At 43.0% G+C, this 18,550-nt stretch overlaps 1 long non-coding RNA gene across 3 annotated transcripts; it reads left to right on the top strand.

Annotated features, from left to right (window-relative positions):
- Nucleotides 1-4,142: 4,142 nt before the first annotated feature.
- Nucleotides 4,143-15,737, top strand: LOC307204269. 3 transcript variants are annotated; one of them, XR_013833553.1, is made up of 5 exons: nt 4,143-4,338; nt 4,684-4,843; nt 6,929-7,009; nt 12,486-12,568; nt 14,370-15,737. It is a non-coding gene; the product is annotated as an uncharacterized lncRNA (long non-coding RNA). The 3 variants fall into 3 exon arrangements; XR_013833554.1 differs by having other exon boundaries at nt 4,143-4,843; XR_013833555.1 differs by having other exon boundaries at nt 4,143-4,843; nt 12,486-12,572.
- The last annotated feature ends 2,813 nt before the right edge of the window (nt 15,738-18,550 follow it).

The raw sequence follows: 18,550 nt of genomic DNA, 5'->3' as shown, positions 1-18,550 counted from the left end.
TAGTGTGTGAAAACAGTCAAGATCCAAGGATCCCCAGGCACTCACCTCCAGGTGATGGAGACGTCAAGCGCCATCCTGGCACCCAGGCATCTTCACTTGGTCACAAGTGGTGAATAGCCAGGTGAAAAATGTGCCTGGTGGATTTCGAACGTAGCCCTCCAAATGATGTTGGACTCCCATCAGCCCTAGCCAGCATGACCAATGGGAAAGGAGAATAAAATTGTCATCCCAAAACATCTGAAGGGCCAGTGTTTCACTGCTCCTGCTATACACACTTGGAAGTAAATCCTGTTGCAGGCATAGAATTGTGCTGTACATGAAACAACCTAGAATTACCTTTTGTGGGGCGGGGGGGGGGGGGAAAGCGACATAAAGAATTTTATTTGTATGTATAATGGATAAGTTGGAACTTTCCGGGTGGGGCCCCTTAAAATTAGCTCTTAATATGCATTGGGTTGAGATTGGAATTCCCTTTTACAATGGGGTATCTTGGCAAATGGCAGCCAGGATCCACAATAAGGCAGAAATTGAATTACCACATATGGTGTTCAAGCTAGGGTTGCCATATGCCCCATTAAGCAGGGTCTGGCCAGACATCACTGAAATGTCCAGGGAAATTGGTAGTCTAGATTTTGGTGATTTTCATTAAAAATAGCTCAAAAACTCAACAATCATAATTCAAGCTTCTGAATCAACCCTAAGAGTAGGCAATCTTGTAGTCTAAAAACTGTCTAAAAACTGAAGGGAGGTCAGTTTGAGATAGGCTTGCCACACGTTAGGAAAATTCCTGACAGGTTTTTGGGTGTAAAAATGACGATGTGATGGAAAAAGAGTGAAAACAGCTCAAAAAGCTTAAAATCTTTTTTTTTTTTTTTAAGTTGAACGATTTTGGGGTCTTCCTAAAAAAAAAGCTCAATAACTTTGCGGGTGTCAGGAATGTTACTTTTTGAAATATATCAACCCTAGTTTGAGAGAGCAAAGCTGGCACAGACCTTGGGGCAAGAGACAGGAGAAGGAAGCAAGGGAAATATAGCTGAATAAAGCCATACACAAATGAGGCAAAGTAGCTTATTCCCTGTGGTGTTCTGGTAAAACATGGATGGAGGTGGCGAAATAAGCTCCCACTTAGTGGGCCATTCAACCACATTTCATTTTGACTGTTTCAAGTATGTAACAATATGTGCTAATACACATACACAGGACCTCCATATGTATATATGAAAAAAATACATGCATTCAGAATTTGAAGAACCATAAAGTTTAATGCACTGTGAACAGTGCTAAGGCACATTGGCTCCAATTCAGCTCTGATCTTCTGTAAGAACCGGGTGGGGAAATGCATATCCTGTTTTTCATCTAAATGTGTATATTCAGACTGTTCAGTAGGGGCTGCGTCTGCATTGTGGTTCAGATGTGAAACTGTGACTGTTGAAACCTGCTTCCAGTACAGCTCTCCCTTTGCCTTACCACTCTTCTTGCAAGTTTGCTGGTTGTTAGCATGTACCCAAATGAGCCTTGGGGGTTTAGAGGACAGTTCTTACAATTTCCTTTTCCTTTTGGCCAAGGGTGGTGGTAAGGATACATTCCAAATCGTCACCAAAATCTGGAGTCACAATGGCACCATTCTTCTTCGTAAAATCTGATTGCATCCCTTTTTAACTGGAAACAATGAATCTGCAACATCACCCCTCGGGTGTATTCTGAACGCTTATGCTGCAGCAATTCTGTTGAAATTTGGGTCTGGCTGATGGGAGATGGTCTGGGAATCCTGTGTACAATCCACTGAGCTTGATGGAGAAAGGACCGGGCATAAATATAAATAAATAAAACCCCCATGAGTCCAACTTACCCAATATAAACACAAGAGATGGAATTCAGCTAAGTATTACTCAGAGTAGACCCACTGAAATTAATGAACATGGCTAAGTTACATTGATATCCTATGTTTCCTAGAAGAAGCTCTGGGTGATGAACACCTGTGAGGCAAGTTAGGCTAGAAGTCAGTGCTGGCCCAAGGTCACCCAGTGAGATTCATGGCCGAGTGGGGATCTCAACCCTGATCTCCCAGGCCCTACTCCAACACTCTAACCCAGGGGTCCTCAAACTTTTTAAACTGGGGGCCAGTTCACTGTCCCTCAGACACTGCTGGGGGCTGGACTATATTTTGGAAAAAATATGAACGAATTCCTATGCAACCCGGCGCGGCGTTTCATTGGCAGAGCCGCCGCCGCTTGAGGTGCTTGTTCCCATTCAATGCCTCAGTCAGTCCCCACTTCCTGAAGTAAACCCAGCGCAGCGTTTCAGCTAGATTTATGAGCCTGGCGGGCCGGATGTGGCCTGCAGATCATAGTTTGAGGACCCCTGCTCTAACCATTACGCTACACTGGGCCTCAAACTCTTTGAAATAGTTGGCCTTTATCTAGGTGTCAGAATTAGGAGCAAATAGGAGTTCTGCTCATGGAGAAGGAGTGCTACACAACTTGACATGTCTGACTAGGCAGTACTTCATAATGGGAATTTGACTGAGCTGCCACACTTGATAGCAGAAAGGAATGAAATTCCCCCCCATCCCCCCCCCCCATGGATTCTTATTTCTCTTTCAGGAGAAAAATCACAAGCCCCGCTCTGAAGACACATCAAGAATGGAAAAGATCAATCATAGAAATTGATCCTCACGGTGTATTCTTTTTACTCAAATAGAGCTACTGAAATTTCCATAGGTTCCTGTGCTTCGTATGCCTCATAATCTTGGCTTTATTTCCAAATCCTGGGTGTTCTGGTCGCTTTCTGAAGCATTCACTGGGCAATGCTGCCTCCAAGTGTTCAAGGTGAAGAAGGCCACATTTAACAGTTGCTCAGAAAACTTTGCCACATGTCATCATTCTCTGCCGATTCGGAATGATTAAAATGCTTGTTTCTGGTGCCCGTGTTATTAAAAGTGCACTTTGTTTTTGCCCTAACAATGTACCACTCGTGTGACCTAGAATAAACCCATTTATGATCAGAAAATTTGGATTTTGTGAGGTAATGCAATTCATATTCTATGTGAAAATATCAGCTGTGAGTTACTTAATATACTCAGAAAAACAAGAGTTAAAAACATTTACTGTCACAAGCACAACAGAGGAAGACCACCATCTACAACCCAATTATTTTAAAGAATTTCCTTCAATTTTAAGCCACTAGCTCTAGACCAACTAGATTTGGATTGCATTCTGAAAAAGGAACTAAGTCAGGGCTGGCTAACCTATGAACTTTCAGCTGTTGTTGAACTACAGCTTCCACCATCCCTAACAACTAACCATGATGCCTGGGGCTGATGCAGTTTGGAGACAAGCAAGATCTGAAGGGCCACCAGTTCCCCATTCCTCATCTAGGTCATTCTCTCATTGTTTTCAGTTGTTTCCTTCATCCTGTAGCTTCCTTCTATGAAGTTACATCAACTGCATTAGCTTATTCAACATGAGGTCAGATAGTTAGGTATACTGCCTGTGGTGCTAACTGCATCACTTGGAAGTCTGTCAGTTTTCTGGCTTTTTGTTTCTGTTTTGTTTTTGTTTAAAGGTAGCAGATGCAGGGGCCTGTGACAGCAATACATCGACACCATGTGCTTTTTCTTACCTGGCATAATCTCAAGAAAATGTATGATTTTGCACTGGGAACAATGGAAGGGCAGATAGGGGTTAAACATTGTCTTTTCATACCCAGTGAAAATGCTCCTTCCTGGCACTTACCTACTTACTTACTTACTTACTTACTTACTTACTTACTATTTTATTTGCTTGTGAAATGTGCAGCCCATCTTTCTGCCAAATGGTGCCGTAAATAAATAAATAACCAACCAGCTAACCAATGGGCTATCACATGATATGTGATTTGGCTCTACCTTGCATGCTCTCTTTCAAATAAAGCAAAAGAAGAGTTTGGTTTTGCTTTTACAAACCCAACAACAGTTTCTTCCTTGGTAAGTATTAGAACTGAAACACCCTGCAGAAGTTCTAATCGCTTTTCTTTGCATCTTTGATTTAGTTAGTTTTAGCAAGACTCAGAACAGCAGGAAAGGCTTATACATAAAATATAAAGAAGTAAGTGCATGCTCTACTTGAATCTTTTAAAAAGGAATTCCTAGTAGATTGCTTGGGCGTGGAATGGGAAGTTACCACAATGCTTTATATGGATAAGAACACATAATTCTTTGACAGCAATATTTTGCAAGTTCTCTAAACACTGCTCTGATCTTACTGTTGATGGTGAGAGCGCACACACCAAACTGCAGTTATGAGAAGTGATGAAGGTGGAAGAAAACTTGGGGCTTAACTTCCATTGTGTGTGATTCTGGTAATTAAATTTAAGGAGAGAACAGATGAGAAAGACACAGACCAACTATTTGAAAGCTTATCTGAAAGTAATTAAACTGGATATGCAAAAAGGGTAGAAATTTTAGAGTTGAAGTGGACTGCTTCCGAGGGCTGTTTCTAACTGAGAAATACTTCTACTTGCAATGTTTCTAATGGTCTGAATCGTCATTCAGGCACTGTGTAATATTGTCTAGTAAGAGAACATTTCTGTCGGCCAGAACAGTCTGCTACTGATCTTAAGGTGATCAAGGAATGTCAATAGGAGGTTCAGAAGTGGAACTGCTGGAACCAATAGGTTTCATTCTTTTCATTTTGGCCTGAATAGAGACAATTGGACTCAATGGGACTCACAGGCGGGCATAAAATTTGAAGTTCCCCTGGATTGCATTTGTGTTTGAAATGATGAAAAACGGCCACAGGACCACCTCTTTCGGATGTGAAAATGGCCAAGTGGTATTCAGTGACTTATTCAATAGCCAAGAATGGTAAGAATCATCTGGAGGAAAACTGTGTGTGTGTGTGTGTGTGTATAAACTCTTATAGAAAAGTAGAGAGAGGTGAGTAACAAACTTGTGAACAAGGAAAACTCATTTTTGCACTTTCTGTTCAGAAACCACTGGAGAAATGCTGTTTGTGATCCAGGTTACTGAGGGGTAGCTTGTAAACAAGAGCTTCCCTGTCAGCTCACTCAAGGACAGAAAAGGGAAACCAGGCAGAGAAACAACCTGCCTTCTGGAACAATGAGAGGCATGGTTTGGCAGCCCCAGGGGCTCTGATAAGATGTGCTTCCTTCTAAATATTTTAATGAGCTAAGCAGCGGGCATTCCCCGTTGAACACTCTCTTCATGGCTGTTGCTAAGCAAAACCAGTGTAAACATTGTTTGTTTTTTAAAAAACAAATTCTTCTAAATCTTAAAGGTACTCAGGTAGCTTTTCAGAAACCACCCCAAGCAGGTGTGCAGCTGAGGTGAAGCCATTCTTCAGCAAACACAAGGCCACCTCTTCACCCTGCGTCCTTTCTCATCTTCCATCCATGAGGATTTAAAAAATCAACATGGAGACATCACTATCCAGTCTGCTCCCTTCAGGGCAATCCTACATTTTTCAAACAAGTCCACCCTGTTTAGGGCCTGATCCACACACATTCAGCAAAACCCTGTGGTAAAATACTTCTGAGAGACCATCATTTCCGACTGCAGGCAGAAGCTCCAGGTCTGAATGTTTCCTCATAGGAATGGAACTCCATGCACACCGTAAAGGAGCACAGCAGGAAGAGGGCTAAACTGGAATCTTACTCCCCATAATCTGTGTTTTCTACATGCAAGGAAGGTGTTGTTAGTTACTTACTTACCACATTACTATCCTGCCTTTTCTCCATTTGTAGAAATGTTTTTATTGTTTCTAAGTTTCGTGGAAATCTTATTGTATTTTATTTCATTCTGGGTGGAATGCTATGCCTTGCTCTTCCAATTATTCCGTCTGAGCATTGCAGCTTGCCAGATGGAACAATGCTCCCCCCTCTCCAACCCCCATGTTCTGGAGCTTCTGCAAACGCCCTCCGCAAGCCCATTTTGCACAGTGCGAGGGGCAGGGGTAAAGCCTCATTGTGCAAGGAAACATCTCATTCAGGGCTTCCACTGATGGGGCTGGTTAAATGAGTCCCAGCACTTGTTTTTCAGGCTGGGAAGCAGTTTAAACCTTTGTAAAATAAATAAAACATTGACAGCAAATATTGGTCTCTCCTCCTCTTGTCTCTCTCTCTCTCTCCCCCCCCCCCCCCCATTTTATCCTCATAAAACAATCCTGCAAGGTATGTTGGGCTGAGAGAGCGACTGGCCCAAGGGCACCCAATAACTGTCATGGCCACCTGGAGCTTTGAACCTGGGATTTCCTGGCCCTAGCCTAACACCCTCACCCTACACAACTCTGGCTCTTTAACACGCAGAAGGCATTTCACAACACAGTGCCTCACAGCAATCCGAACTGGGTTCAACCCTTTCGTCACAGACATAAATGTGGGGAGGATGAGCTGAAAGAATACTTCTGATGTGTGACGATGTGGGTTTCAGGACACATGGTTAATAGGTTATGAAGTTCTTCCCCCATCCGCCACCCCAATCCAGTCCCCATTTTTTCTTCAGCCACTTTCTCTCTGCTGGATTCCCACAGCATTTGGAGTGCAGTTAATCGCTTGCACAGGAAAGGGGCTTTCATAAATCACAGAGGCAAGCAGTCAAGGATTTTTCATGCATTCCTTTCCTATGTAAATGATCTGTAACTTTCTTGTGAATCAGGCCCATCGATTCTCACTTGCACACACGCTGCCCTTCCCCTCCTCCCCACCAACCTCCCTGCACGACTCCCCCCCCTCTCCCCCCCACCCCACTTGCTGGATTCTCAGAATTGCAATCTAAATGGCCCTGAAACATTTGAAGACGATTAAAGTTTAGCTTTGCATATCAGTGACCTACCAGCAATTCCCACTAAAGCTCTGATGTATATACTGCATTTGATCTACAGCTAGATGATTCAGAAAGAAGTGATTCCAGAAGTGCTTTCTTCCCCCACAGAGTACTGGAAAAATGCCCTCTGGAGACACAGCATAATAGCAGCTATTTCCTATGAGCATCCTACAGGCCAGGGACACTCCAGTAAGTTGCCAGCCATTGCCTTTTGGCTTCCTTCCTGTTTTGCACAACACATAAATCACCAGGACTGATTTCTTCTGTCTTATTAGCAAGATTTAAGAAGCTTAATAAAATACATTTGGCAAGTTATACCATTGCTCCTCTTATATTCAGCCACTATACATTTTTTTTGTTCTTTAAGAAAAAACATAACCCCTATTTCCTCTGGCAGAAAGCAAAGGTTTATAACAGGATCTTTTTTTTTTTTTTTTTTTTTGCAAGTAATAATCATGTTATTTCCTTTGCTTAAAAAAAAGGGGGGGGAAGCAATACTGAAGGCAACGGAAACCAGCTTAAAATCTGTGGTGTCTCTATGGGAGCCAAATCAGGGCAGGGGGAGGGAAGCTGTGTGTTTCGTGGAGGTTCTCCGTGCTTGGACATGGTCAATCCTATCAGTGAAATGCTTGTGGTTGAAATAGCATGTGCATGTTGAATCCTTCATAAGAACATGGGAAGGACTTGCTGCATCAAGCTAGCACACCCTCCAATGTTTCTCTGATGAAAAATCCTATTATCATTATCATTATTATCATTATCATAATTAGAATTATATTTAGACCCCACCCTTCTGACAGGGTTGCCCCAGCCACTCTGGGCAGTTTCCAACATATATGAAAACATAATAAAACATTTTTAAAAAAAAAACAAAAAAAAACTTCCCTATACACTGGTACCTCAGTTGTCGAACGGAATCCGTTCCAGAAGACCATTCGACTTCCGAAACATTCAACAACTGAGGCGCAATGGGCAGTTGGCAAATTCTATTGAGGAAAATGGAGAAACATGCCTCGGAAGCTGTTTCGACTTCCGAGGTGCGTTTGAAAACATAAGCACTCACTTCTGGGTTTTTGATGTTCAGGTTCCTAATTGTTCAGCTTCCAAGATGCTAGAAAACCGAGGTTCCACTGTAAAGGGCTGCCTTCAGATGGCTCGGGGGGTGGATAACTCAATAATAATAATAATAATAATAATAATAATAATAATAATATATTTATACCCTGCCCATCTGGCTGGGTTTCCTCAGCTACTCTCCAACGTTTCTGTGATGAAAATAGTGAAAATAGGGACCTCCTGAGGAAAACTGGGACATTCTGGGATCAAATCAGAAACCGGGACATCTTCTATAAATCCAGGACTGTCCCTGGAAAATAGGGACACTTGGAGGGTCTGAGCTAATGAGTCATCAAATTCAGCATGCTGTTATCACAGAAGTCAACCAGGTGCCTATGGAAAGCCCAAAAGCAGATCCAGAGCTCAGCAGCACTCTTCTGCCCTGCAGGTTCCCACAACTGGTATTCAAAAACATACTGCCTCTGACCAGACAGAGACTTTGGTCTTTCAGATTTCAGTGGTGCCCTGTGGAAAGCCAACATTCAGTGCCTCCTTACCTCTTGCCTTCCATTCTGCTGAATTCACTATGTCATTGTTCTGACGTCCTGCCGCACCCCCTAGGTTAGGTGCCCGGTGTGGCAGAACTGGCTGTGCTGCCTTAAATCCACCTCTGCTCGGGCAGAAAAGGCAGAACATAACCTTCAGGGTTAGTCTTTTCCTCCTCAAATTGGCCTGTTCCTCTTTTAAAGCCATCCACATTGGTGGCCATCAGAGCACCTTGTGGGAGCAAATTCCACAATGCACTCTATGAAGAATTACTTTCCTTTGTCTTTCCTGAATCTGCCAACATTCAGCTTCATTGGAGACTAATATTATGAGAACGGGAGAAAAACTTTTCCCTATCCACTTTCTTCATGCCATGCATGGTCTACTATGTCACCTTTTCTCTAAATTGAAAAGCACCCAGGGTGGTATTAAACTAAAATTTAACTCAGATGAGACAAGGAGCGAATGGGATATCACCCTTTCTTAGATTTGGAACACCTTTTTTTTCAATATTTGGGTGAAATCTTATTTCTTTTTCCACTGTGGAGAAAATTTATTATTGTTATTATTTAATTGCTTTAAAAACATTTCTAGGCAGGTTTTCATTTTAAAAAACCCCAAAGCAGTTTGCTACTGTGGATGAATACAATCATGGGGAAAATATATAAATACTATAAAGCAATAATGGTAAGACATATCAGCACAATAAAGCATCAACAAGACAGAAGGCAGTTTAAAATGGTCAGGGGACCACCAGGGTCAAAAGGTATCTTTTTAATGAACGACAAACACACAGCAATACCACAGCAGTACCCACCTCTGTTTTGCCACAAGGTGGAATACTGCAAGTCATGGATCCTCTGAAGATCGTAGTGATCTGACAGGTCTACATTTTTTACCTATTTTAGTCTCCAAGAGAGATTCATGTGACCAAATATTGGTGCTCAACTGGATGAAACTGGTTTATACTATTTAAAATTTACTTTGGGACTGTCCGATGAAAGAACCGCAAGGCCCAGTCCTGTTTTGGCTGGAATTGTTCATCTTTCCTAACCAGTCATTTATAATGATAAATGATGAATGGCGAACAAATCGAATTCCAAAGATAAAACCTCAGTGCAAATTTATTCTGCATTACTCAGCATTGTGTCCATTTGAAAACAGATGTAGGTGGTCCCAGCAATGGGAGGGTGAATCCAGACCTGCCCAGTTACCTTGTGGGTATGTTGTTGTTGTTGGCATCCATTTGTCTTGATAGACAATGGAGTGTGCCTCTGGGGATGCAGTCAAACTGCTGCACTAGCAGCATCAAAATGATTTCCTTGGGGTGCAAGCCTGAGCCGTGTGTATGGAAGTCCTGAGCTTCCCAGTAGACAAGACCACCTCCCCCCTCTCTGCCTCACAGATGTGGTCCATAGGAAAGCAGAGCAAGATGTTTGACACCAGCTTGGCTGCAGGAGTTGCCAGAAGGAGGCATACAAGAGAGTTCTTAGGGACTCCACTCTGGATTTGTGTAGGGCTTACTCCTTAGCCTTTTAGAGCCAGCATGGTATAGTGGTTAAGAGCAGTAGACTCCTAATCTGGTGAACCGGGTTCGCGTCCCTGCTCCTCCATATGCAACTGCTGGGTGACCTTGGGCTAGTCACACTTCTCTCCGAAGTCTCTCAGCCCCACTCACCTCACAGAGTGTTTGTTGTCGGGGAGGAAGGGAAAGGAGATTGTTAGCCGCTTTGAGACTCCTTAGGGTAGTGATAAAGTAGGATATCAAATCCAAACTACTACTACTCTTCTTCTTCTTCTTCTTCTTCTTCTTCTTCTTCTTCTTCTTCTTCTTCTTCTTCCTCCTCCTCCTCCTCCTCCTCCTCCTCCTCTCCCGAAGATGTCCGCAAGGCAGTGGAGGTTTAGGATGAGGGTTTTCCTTATCCTACCTTCCCAGGATGATGAGCCCATTTACCCGTCACCTCCCTCTACAACACATGCAGAAACAGTCTTCTTTACCATCGGACCCACTATTGATCTAGTTTGCTCAATCCACTGGAGCCTGTCTTCACAAATGTCTAAGATTTACGCTCTGGCCCCATGGCTGCAAGTAGCAGCAGAAGCTTTGGAGCAAAATCAAGATGCTGTGTCATCTAGACTGCCAGAAACCTCTCCAACAACCTGTTGTGTGCCAATAGCAGCACAGAACTAGATAAGACATCAGAAGAAGAGTATGACCCTACGGCTGGCTGTAGTATTTATGGGGCTCAAGGGTTCGAACAACAACTGCCCTCCAACCACCATTTGGGAAAATAATTCCCAGTTCCAGAACTTCCAGAATTACCCCAGGGATCAAAGGCACAGTGGTCAGCCTGAGGTCTTCTATCCTTGTTCCCTACTCAAGATGAAGATGCTTTTCTTCTCATGTGCTTTAAGTTAGAAACTTGTTGACATGCCAGAAAGGGGTGTGGTAGCAGAACCAGTGGTAAAACTCCTCAACTGGGGCCTAGCAAGTGCTGTAGCAAGTCTGTCTCCTTCTCTGCTCTTTACTGGACAACTTCCCATATTATAGGACTGCCAACCATTTTAGGCCAGCAGGCATGTTTGGTATTTTGAGAGAATGTTCTGCCTGCCAGTCATAAAAAGGATGCCATTGGACGGATGGCATAATACAAAATGGCTGCAGCATATAAAGGAGCAAAAAAGAGACAAGACCACAAAATCAAACAAAAAGACAGGCAGACAGGAATACCCTCTACCTACCCATCAAGGGGGGGGGGGCGCGTGCACCTAAATCAGCTACTGCCATACTCACTCACAGAGAGAAACTCCTAAGTGAGAACGATTTGAGTGATAGTTTTTCTGCTTTTTGTTGATTAGTGTTCCTAACATAGATCCAATGTGCTTGATTTGCATTTTGTGATTTTCCCTCCCCCTTGTTTTATATCGTTTAGATCATTTCTTGTACTTTCATAATATTTATAGTTTGTTTTGTATTAGGAAGTGAATGTTGTCATGAGCCGTTTCGAGCTCAGCTGTGTTGCTGGGAAAGTGACACACCAAATCAAACCTTTCCTCCATAGGCCTGTTTATGAGTAGGTGGTGTTCAATACAGGAGAGGCCAAGCCAGCGCGAAAGGGAACTGGGCAAGAAAAGCAAACAGTCTCTTGTGCACTGTGGATTTATGAGGGGACAGTGACCTTTTGTGGACACTCTAGAAAGTCCTGATGGGCACAGTGGCAACTGCAGGTGCTGCCATAGGCAACCCCTGCAAGTATCTTGATCCTTGACACCCTGAGCGGTTCCTCTGCCTCTCAGGTAAGGCAGAACTTTAAGCCACGAGGCAGGGGTAGAAGGACTGAGGCATGACTATCAGTGCTTATCATACCTTACATAGTCTGTCAAAGTGCCCATCAGAGGAAGGAAGCAAACAGGTGAGGGATGCAGAATAGTTGCTTATCAGTGCTTGTATTTCTTATAATTCTCAGCTTCGAAGCTTCACCTTGTACTCTTGCGAGTTCCTCCCCCCCACCCCACCCCACCATACCTGTTTGAGGAGGTATCAACATACAGTTGTCATTGGTCCTTTGGATTTTATTGCTTTGGACATTTTCCAATGCACAAGTTGCCGAAGCTTTCATGTCAGTCATGATTAACCATTCTCTCTCCCCCCCTTTTTTTTCTTTTTTGCTTTCTTGCATGCTGGTAGGTGTAGACAAGGCTCTGCCTGTCAGGATACTGCTGTGTATGATAGGTGAAGAGCCGCGGTAGCCTGACAAACAGAATTATCACAAAGTCATTTTCCACTCCTGAAGACTGGATTCCTCCTATCTCCTCAGGAGATGGAAGACGCTTTGTGATCTTGGGATCAGTTGCTTGATTAAAATGACAGAGCTGGTGCGAGTAGGTGACATTCTCACCTTATATAAAGAACTTCATATGCCCCTCAGTTATGGGACTCAGCAGCAGTTAGTGTATTAACCTGGAGCTGCTCCATTTCATATGCTAGTATTTAGAAGAAGAAATTCTCCAGTGTAGTTTATCAATCAAGATAAAATGCTTTTGTCTCTTTATAACTCCATAGGGCATCATTGATACTGAAGACTCAGAAGGCTTGTCCACAACAAAGCAAAATGTGGATTCTCACCAGCCTGTCTCCTCATTACTGTATGTATGTATTCCACAGTATGTATTCCCTATCCTGGTGTTGTCCCATACATTTCTCCCTTCTAATGAGGAGCTTTTCAAACCTAGGAAGGTCTGAATAATAAAAAAAACCCACACATTTAAAGTGAGAATGGAAAGATTCAGGTCAACACTGAGATGGGGTACGTTTTATTCCGGTGTGGGCAATCCCGGGAGTTTATCCAGCAAAGTCTTGCAGAACTCCAGTGGCAGCCAGTGATAGGACAGCTCAAAATTTTTATTATCATCATCATCATCATTATTATTATTATTATTATTACTCCGCCGATCTGGCTGGTTTCCCCAGCCAATCTGGGCGGCTCCCAACTGAATATTAAAAATAGAATCAAACATTAAAAACTTCCCTAAACAGGGCTGCCTTCAGATGTCTTCTAAAAGTCAGATAGTTGCTTATTTCCCTGACATCTGATGGGAGGGCGTTCCACAGAGCAGGCGCCACAACCGAGAAAGCCCTCTGCTTGGTTCCCTGTCACCTCACTCCTTGCAGTGAGGGAACCACCAGAAGGCCCTCGGATGCTCCTTCAGGTATACTGGGCCAAGCCCATTTAGGGCTTTAAAGGTCAGCACCAACACTTTGAATTGTGCTCAGAAGCATACTGGGAGCCAATGTAGGTATTTCAGGACCGGTGTTATATGGTCTCGGCATCCGCTCCCAGTGGATTCCTTCATTGACACTGAAGACTGAGGGTTCTAACTTGCATCCAACAAAGGCAATGGAACCTTCTGTCTGGAGGGTTTGGAACCTCCCAGAGTAGATTTAGGGGGAAGGGCATAGGAGAAAGAGAGGGAAGGAAACTTCCATTGCACAAACACAAGTCATTCTAGGATCGACACCCAAGTCATTCTAGGATCACAACAACTTTGTTGGATGCAACCTATATGATCGTTGTTGTTCATTACAGAAGAAAGAGGAGAAGTAGGGAAAAAAGACAAATGGGGTCCTTTTTGGGAGAGCCGCTCAACGAAAGTTCTTGCAGGCTACACACACACACAGTATTCTTTTTACACCCTGCAGTCTGTCTGCACTGGTTAATATTGTCAAGGGATTCCTTGCCTGACAGAATATAATTTAGGATCTATTAAATATGATTACTTGGCCTTGAAAATGATAGATATTGAACAGAATTAGAAGATCACTTTACAAAAGAAAGGTTCCTCTTGCAATCTTTCCTACGGGCATAAAATAAAGCTTGGGAAAAATCCCAACAGAATTGTGGCACTTATGGGTTACATTTATGAATACAGGGATTGATCTTCATATTTAAAAAAAACTGAGAGGGGGAACTCACAAAAAAAGGAGTAGGATGATATAGCAAATACCTGGACAGCTCTGAGATGCCTGAGACTTGAGTGGCATGTTTGCCATGTTTCACTTGCTTTAATTACAATGGGGATGGAGGAAAGTGCAATTAATTTAAAAGTGAACCTTCACATTCTGCAATGGGAAATTAATCCCTAATGGCATTCTCAAGTTTTCTCTGTTTCCTATTATATTAGATTCTGAGGTTGATTGCACCTCTGTGAGCCATTTGCCTCTTTCCCAGGTGCCCTAATGGTTGCTGCTTCTATCTATTATGGTCCTTGATTAGTACATAAATGATTTCATCTGGGCAGCCCAGGTGGCATTCACACACCGCTTGCATAGGTTTTCTGCCATGTGCCCTTTGTGGGGAAGGGCCCATGCCAGCTTTGCCTTGGAGAGCATGGCTCTCAGCCTCCACTTACACTGAATAAACACCCAAAAATCTTCTTTAATCCATAGGTTGTTCTGGGAGGAAGATTCACTTTCTCATTGGCTGGCTTCAGTGACTACGTGACTAAGAATGGGACGCAGTACTTTGCACATTGAAACCTATACAGACATTCTGATTGCAAGTGAAATCTAGGCATGAGCAGGCAGCGTGTGGATGGGCTTATTAGGCTCTGTCCACCCCTCCAACCCTGCTCATGAAGGCCAAAAGCCTGATGTGGGGAATTTATTCCAGAGCTTGGAAAGGTCCTTTTTAAAAACATCTGTCCATCATGTCAAAAAAGGAACTAATTATAGTTCATGTTCGTACAGTCGTACCTCGGCTCCTGAACGCCTTGGGAGTCAAATGTTCCAGCTCCCAAACGATCGAAAACCGGAAGTGAGTGTTCTGGTTTCTGAGCGTTCTTTTGGAAGCCGAACGTCCAGCGGGGCTTCCACAGCTTCCGATTGGCTGCAGGAGCTTCCTGCAGCCAATCAGAAGCCTCACTTTGGAAGCTGAACATTTCGGAAGTCAAACGGACTTCTGGAACGGATTCTGTTTGACTTCCAAGGTACGACTGTAGTTTGGTTCATGTTCGGATCATAGTTCAGTTCAAGTTCATCCAAATGGTCTTTGGCCAAAAAGTAAAAATCCAGCATTCAGAATACTACTAGCTGCTGTGCTGAAGTATGAAATACATACCTAAGAAAACTACGAAAACATTAATATACACATACAATTCAATGTGAATTGCTGGAATTGTTTCCCTCAGCAATCATGATTTTTAAACTTAAAGGCCCAAAGGGTCTGAAGAGAGTGAGCGAGAGAGAGAAAAGTGTACAACACGGACATTGATGATGGATAAGAAATCGGTGAAAATTTTACCACAAACAATTCACATTCAGCCTGCCCAACAATTGTGATAACTACTTTCAGATGTAGTTCAGAGACGTTTGAACTATAGTGACCTTCTAAATGTAGAAGCTCCACACACAGTTGATGACCCTTCACAGTGATTTCAGGAGCCTCCTGCTTCGTCTCTTTTGCCCTCCATTATTTGGAGGGTGAGGACAACAGGGGAAACACCTAGTCCGATTGCCCCCACTCTACACTCTTGAATACTTCTGCAACTTTGTGTATGTGGGACCAAGGCACCTCAGGGACTGTCTTCTTGCATATGAAACTTTCTACTCACTTAGATCAGGGGTCAGCAAAGGTTTTGGGTCCCAGAGGCAACATGGATTGGGCATTGCTGGAGCTGGACATACCTATTTTTTTTGCTACTGGTGTGGATAGTTTATTTTAACACTATTTGGCTTTTGTTGCTGGATTTTGATGACATTGAAGAAAACTCCCTCTGTGCGTGTGTTTTTAAATGCAAGCGTCCAAGCTATCTTATGAGAAAAGGCAGTGCGAAAACATTTCAGATAAGTAAGTATTAACACAATCTTTGTCACTCTGTTGTAAAGTTTAAGGGGATCAATTTTACTTGCATTAAAAATTGTCTTTTAGTATCTATATTCCTATTGGTGGAGTTTCTATATTTCCCAGCAGTCTCCAGAAACTGTTGTTTGGATGAGATGCGGCACAACTGGATTTTCCTATCCTCCATCCTTGAAGCCTAGGTCAGTTAGGTAAGCTGCATACCTCTGAGCTGATTGTCAATTTCAGGAAGGTGTGCAGAGCAGAACTGGGCTCCCTACCTGTCTCCCAAAGCCAAGAATTAGCTAGAAGGGGTGAGGGGAGGAATTAGATTCCACACCTGCCTTATTGAAGCTGATGCTCAGCTGGAAAACATGTTCTGTTTCATAGCGAGTCTTTGAGTATGGGAAAGCCAGCAGGAATCCAGGTTGGTGGTATAATTATGCTCCCCACTGGTTTCCCTGAAAATTTCAGTACCACTCAGCTGAGCATCACTTCAAAGAGAGCTGCAGAAATCCAGATTTTGGTGAGAGCAACACATCCCTCTTTCTCCCCAAGCTACCTACCTGCCTTTGGTCTTAACTAAGCTGGAGGCATTATTTCAGTACAGAAGCAGACTTTTCACAAAGACAGCATCTTGTCACAGGGACCAACACTCCAATGGTCTTTCCTTTGAATGAATCTTGCTTTGGAAAAGCTGATCTGAATATGGAGGAGTGGGGAGAAGTTATAGTGAAGACAAAGCGTCTTTTATGATTACAGTCACATTCCCAGTGCAAATCTGTCATGGGAATCTCCCATGCAGCCGTTGTTTCAGACAGCCTTCCTCTGATATACAAATATATATACTCAAACATAAGAAGCTTTATGGTAATGCAGACGGTGTCTAGCCAAGTTGGCAGCTTTGTAGGATATTTCTAACAGAAAAGACAAGACCATGCCATTTAAAAATTAGGTACCGTAAACGATACAGATCCTCAGTTTATGTAACCGCTGATAGAAAGCTCAGAGAGACTGATGAATGCTGCAACAGAAACAAGTAAAATAGCCTATGTCACAAAGCTCACTAAAATATTTTTATATGCTAATGGTTTGTATGAGCAGTACAAAAGGGCATTCTGTCCATGCAAGAACCCTTTGCACATGCAACACTAGATTGAGCGATATAACCACTACTAGAGAAATGGGCCTGTTGAGCAGGCCTCTCCATGTTTTGGCATGCCCAGCAAGAGGGACACCACAGAAACAAAGGGATATCAGTGCCGTGTGCTCCAGTGAAGTCAATGATTTCCCTCCCATGCATTCTATGGATAAGAAACCCTGTTTTAGCCTATACATCAGATTTTTATTGCTGACCTCAAACAGGACCTTCCTCAACAACAGCACCTAACCTGAAGTGAAATATAAACAGCCATGTAGCCAAGCACATGCGCAAGTGTTCTATCAGACTGATATACAGTGGTACCTTGGGTTAAGTACTTAATTCGTTCTGGAGGTCTGTTCTTAACCTGAAACTGTTCTTAACCTGAAGCACCACTTTAGCTAATGGGGCCTCCTGCTGCCACCGCGCCGCCGGAGCACGATTTCTGTTCTCATCCTGAAGCAAAGTTCTTAACCTGAAGCACTATTTCTGGTTAGCGGAGTCTGTAACCTGAAGTGTATGTAACCTGAGGTACCACTGTACCTGAAGGCTGAGCATCTGCAGGACGAAGCTGCATCTGTGCCAAGATGGGGTTTCTTCAATATTTGATAGATTTTGAGTGCTCTCATATCAAATACAATCACACAAGTGGAATGGGACGGTGTATGGTAATTTAAGTACAGCATCTCCTAAAAAAATAAATACTTCCTTAGACAATGACCTTCAGTACCAAGACTGAGTTTTACACGAGTGACATAAACCTCTTTCAGTAGGAGCTTGTAATGGAAATGCCGGCGTAACCTTAGCACTTTAGGTATGAAGGGAGTAATTGAATTTTGTAACAATGTAACTCCTCCATTAAGTCATTAAGTGGATTGCTTCAGTCTGTCTGACACATTTGGTAAGTACTCCACGAGTGGTTAAGAATGTCGTGAAAATAAAATCTTTTTTTCCCTGTGATTAGCAGGTTTTATATTGTTTGCCAAGCTGCATAAAATTATTAAAATTTCCTTCAATGTTGTGTCACTTTCTACATGCTTATCTAAACATGAAGCTAAATTTCTCTTATAAAATTTGATGGCCACTTACCAAACTTTGAAAGTTGTCCTAATTAAGAATCCTAAACATTTATTTTTTTTTAGGTGGGGGGAGGTAACAAAGTAAAATCCAGCCCTTTGCTCTTATGATTTGCTACCACGAAGGACCACATATATTTTGCTGTTGCCTATAAAACCTCAATTGTGTCAGTATGAGGCTCTTTCTTCTCACCCCGTAAATTTGGGGTCAGGGACCTGTCAAGGGTTGGATGCCAGCCATAGGTAGGGTCACATCCAGTATGGGGCAGGACAGCCCTTCTTTCACCCTTTACCTGCTCCCCTTTTTCCTCCCTCCTCCCCTCTTCTCCTAGGAGAGGGTCAGATCACCGCTGAATTTCCCAGATGCTTGCCTGACCTGAGCACTGTTGGAGACAGAATGCTAGGCTAAATAAGCTTTGGACCAATCCAAGAAGGCAGCTTTTATTTTTAAGTTCAAGTCATCTGTGCATATCTAATCCTTCCTTTGTAATTTAGTGAGGCAGCCCAAGCACACAAAGTTGTTTGGACTGAAAGATGACATCACAAAACACCCCAAATTTCACAGCGGCACAGC

Source organism: Podarcis cretensis, assembly GCF_951804945.1.
Source record: "Podarcis cretensis genome assembly, chromosome: 1".
NCBI lineage: Eukaryota > Metazoa > Chordata > Lepidosauria > Squamata > Lacertidae > Podarcis > Podarcis cretensis.
The sequence above is the reverse complement of the archived record's forward strand: the minus strand, read 5'-3'. Positions and strand labels throughout refer to the sequence as shown.